Source organism: Ursus maritimus, unplaced genomic scaffold (assembly GCF_017311325.1).
Source record: "Ursus maritimus isolate PB19 unplaced genomic scaffold, ASM1731132v1 scaffold_7, whole genome shotgun sequence".
In the NCBI taxonomy this organism is placed as follows: domain Eukaryota; kingdom Metazoa; phylum Chordata; class Mammalia; order Carnivora; family Ursidae; genus Ursus; species Ursus maritimus.
Window position 1 is genome coordinate 23511056 of NW_024426885.1, and position 4537 is coordinate 23515592.

The window sequence follows — 4537 nt, forward strand, 5'->3', positions numbered from 1 at the left end:
GACCTGACTACAGGTCTGTTCTCTTCATAGTCCAGAACATTCCTTCCCTGAGGCCTTTGTCACCGTGAATGGGGGCACACGTGACAAGTCGTATTTCTTTCATAATTGAGAGAAAAGTTTCAAATGAGATTCTAGACTTTCATTAGTTTTTCTGCTGCCCTAATTTCTTTTTCTCCTTTGCTTTCACACCAGCTGCAGACTTTAATTAAACTGTGGCAAGTCTCCTACTAAACTTGGCGGGCTTTCCAGAGAAAACAAGGGCATCTCCTCCCAGGGCAGATCTTTCCCTGAGCCCTCCAGCTTGCATTTATTTTCCCAACTGTCTGGATTAGTGGCTAGAAACCTTGCACGACCTCACATCTCGTTTCTTCCTCTCTTTGTTCTCTTCTACTTAGCGGATTTTGCCAGAAGTTCCTGAGCTGTGTGTGTATTACTGCCATGACTAACTCAAAGTAATATTTCATTGCTGTAATTATGGTAAATTACTACACCGGTTTATCATTTGGATTCTTTATTTTAAAGCGCCATTCATAGCCACGGGATAAAACCATCATATCTGTACTTATGGATTAAATTAATGTATCCCTTTATGACGGACAATGATAAAATGAAAGGAGAAAAGGGAGCACAATCTTATTAGGCTGTAGACAATGACAAATATATTAGCGACCGTCTCAAAACGCTCCTGAAACTCAGTGGCTCTGTACACTGGGCTCTGCCTTCCACACCCGTTTTGCGATTACCAGACTGTGTAGCACAGGGAGCTGAAACTCACAGGAAGCTCAGCACTGCTTATGTGGCAAGGTTATTTAAATACGCCAGGATGTTTTTTGTTTTTTTTTTTAATTTAAAGACCATTTTCTTCTGCAAAGCTTATTTTGCAAGCTGCATCACTGGACTCTTTCCTTCCGCCTTTATTTTTTTATTTATTTCTTTATTTACTTATTTATTTTTAGAAAGAGAGAGAGAGCCCAAGCAGAGAGGAAGGGCAGAGGCAGAGGGAAAGAGAGAATCCCAAGCAGGCTCCACACCCAGCATGGAGCCTGACATGGGGCTCGATCTCACAATGCAGAGATCATGACCTGAGCTGAAATAAAAAACCAGATGCTAATCTGATCCAACTTTCAGCTTTGTATAATAGCAGACAGTTTATAGGAAAATTCTAGAAAATGATTATGTGAAGACACTACCACCTGAATAAACGAGAAGGTTCAACGACTGGACAAATGATGGGGAAGAAGGATATATACATACCTTCTGCTGAGCAGTGATAATACAAGCAACAGGGGTAAGGATCCTGGGAAATGCTGAACAAAATGTTTCAAACCCAAAAAGGTGAGACCAGGAGGTCCAGGAGAGCAAGAATTGAGAGAAACTTGAAACTAGTCTCGTCCTAACACCTAACCAGGATTTGCCTGTATTAAAGGGCATTCTTTACCAGATAATAATCTCAAGTGATTGGACATCAGCTTATTCATCCTGGTTAGGCACTGTATATAAGTAATTTAATAAATAGTCATTGAGTATCTACCATGTGTCTGGCACTCAACTAGGCATCAGAATGTAGCTATAAACAAGAGAGAAATGGGGCCTGCCTGCATGATGCTTACAGTTTAATTAGAGACACATTAAATCAATAGTCTTTAAATAGCAGATTATATTTAGAATTTTTAGAAGTTCTATTTAAAAAAAAAAAAAAAAGCACAGGATATAGTTGCCTGGCAAGGAAGATAGCATGATTACAAAGGTGGTTTTTCCAGGGCAAGTCTTATCCCCTGGACTCTGGATGTGCTGACCTGCAATTTACCAAATGTGGGAAACTTCCTTGCATGATTTGTGGTTGGGGGAACTGGGTTCATGCTTTCCCCTGTTTAGTTCTGGCCAAGGAAAGAATGTTTCATTTTCTGTTTTGGTGTGGGTTTTTGTTTAAGCCTGAGCCCTTGTTGGGTCCTTTTGAAGAAAATTAATTTGTTTAGGAAGCTGAAAACAAACAAATACAGGATATTATGAAAGCACATCACAGGATGGGGACTGTTTTGGCTGGTCCAAAAACTCAAAGGAACCCCCCCTGAGGAAGTGAATTCTCAAGTCTACAAATGAGTAAGGCTTCACATGGACTCTTCCCTCTGCCTGGAACTCCTCCCTTCCCTACACCTGGCCAGGGACGCAAGGTGGGAGGAAGCCTGATGAAAGCGAAGAGCAGTGAGCTTGGAGGACAGTGATGGAGGAGAAAAGGGCCGTGGGGTGAGGGGGTCAGGTGGGTCTTAGGAAGATTGTGCCAGGGACTCACCGACCACGTGAAGTTTGAACTTTATTTTCAGAACAAAGAGAAGCAACTTAAACATTTTGAGCAGATGAATAACATGATCGAATTTGCAATTTAAAAAAGTGCCCTCTTTTGAGAACAGGGCACTGGTACAAGAGCAGGTTTGGGACAATTTGAAGATAACCTCATTGGCATCGAGAGCCTGCTATGTGACAGACAACGCAGTCTATGTAGAGTAACTGTCTTAACCTTTGCCTCCACTCCGTGGGGCAGAGATTCAGGGCTGCTTTCACAGCCAAAAGTGCCATGTCAAAAAGTTTCCGTCAAAAAGTGCCTGATCCTAAAAAGGGCGCTGCACTGGGGGCTCAAGGCTCTGCAGTGTCTGTCTTGAAATTCTTAGTAATTTGGTTATTGACTATATTTTGTAAGCAGAGTTCAGTGGGACAATGGAGCATGCGCAGGGGCTGGGAGCCTCAGCTCACACACATTCCTGCCACCCCCAACCTCTCTGCCTCAGCTGCTGGCTCCCAGTACCATGGGACCCACCAGCCCTCCCCCACTCTATCCTGGCCCCATGACCACTGACACTCTCCCCGCCTGGGGCAGTGACCAAATGGTGCTGGCCTGAAAAGACCTGCATCCCACCATCATCCTTTGTCCCCAGCAGGGGCTGCCCCTCCTTGAGCACGGAGGGTGGAGCTCAGGCACATGGTGGCAGCTGTCTCTGCTCACTGCCTGGGGCTGGCAGCACCACATGTGTTTGGTGGGTGACCTGTCAAGGACAATCTTCTCACCCTGATTCAGGTAACAGATATAGTTTAGATTTAGAACTCAGTGTAATGACTGTTTATGAAATTCTGACCTATAGACAGATCAGATAGATTATGGATAGCTAGATGGAGTTCTAAATCTAAATTATGTCTCATAGGAAAATTCTGTAAGCCAATTCACATGGCGAGGACCTTGGGGATCTTTTTGATGGGGATGATCACATTAATAATAAACATATTGAACACTTTTTATATGGCTGACGTAAATCTAAGCTCATCACATGCATTATCTCTATTTACCCTATAACTAACCTTAAAATCTGTTGTTCCCTCCATTTGGATAAAAGATTAAGTCCTTGAGAGTTAAGTAACTTGCCCGAGACGACACAGCTTCATTTGAAGAAATAAGATTTAACACAAATCTAGGTAAATTCCAGGCCACAGCTCATTACCAGCCTGGGCACCAGTTCCAATCAGTCCAACCTGCCCTTTTAACCAGTTGGGAAGAGCAAAGCCAGAGAGCCTAGAAATTTTCCTAAAGGTCTTAGGGGGTAATAATTGGACAATCAATACTAGAACCCTGTCTGTTTCTTAATGCAAAACTCTTTGCTTTGTAAATGATAACATCCCAAAGCCCTGCATAGCCATTGACCTTGGCTTTACCTGAGAGCATTTCTGCTAACAGGAGTTAAGAACCCACTTTGTCTGTGTCCACAGCTTGCAGGGGTGTGAGGTGGAGCCCCTCTTTGCTAGTTCACCTTGGGAGGAAGGAGGGCATCTGTAAACCGGCCAGTGAGTGGTACCTCCCAGAGTCCTCTGGGTCCAGAGCAAGTCCCCTGATGAGTGGGACAGCTGGGCTCTCCAGGACTCTCGAGGCACTGCCCTGGCCCGGAAATTGCTGGGTGAGTGTGATGTAGCTCTCCTTTCAAGGGCCATGTTGAGGTGAGTACACTGATGAGGAGCCTCTAACTTCTATGCCCTTGTATCGACCCCACCTCCATGTAAACAAGCAAGAATAAACAGAGCAAGCAAACATACAAAACAAGTACAAAGGATGTAGAACAAGGCTTACGGACCGGTAATAAGTTCCAAAAAGGCTCCATGACTACACCGACTCAACTTGTCATAATTATTCATTCATGCATTCATTGATTTTTAAAAATATGTGTTTATTGCCTTTGTTCTGGGTGTTGGGGATTACAGCAAGGAACAGAGCAGAGAATCCAATGCTCTCCTGGATCTGATTTTCAAGTTGGGAAGTGACATGATACTTAAATATATAACATGTCTAATGGTGACCAATGCCATGGAGAAAAGAAAGCAGGCAAACTCAAAAAGGAATGCAGGGCAGCAAGCAAAGTGCTATTTTCATAGGGGATCACGGAAAGCTTATCTCTCTGTTCTATTTGGGCAGAAACCTGAAAGCGGTAAAGGGCTAAGCTACCTACTTACCAGAGGGAAGAAAATTCCAGAAAGCATTCCAGCAAAGGGCAAAAGCCCT

General features: G+C 43.7%; 1 non-coding gene across 1 annotated transcript; it reads left to right on the forward strand.

Annotated features, from left to right (window-relative positions):
* Window positions 1-1710: 1710 nt before the first annotated feature.
* LOC121101335 lies at window positions 1711-1870 on the forward strand. Its single transcript, XR_005833337.1, has one exon. It is a non-coding gene; the product is annotated as a U1 spliceosomal RNA (small nuclear RNA).
* Window positions 1871-4537: the final 2667 nt, after the last annotated feature.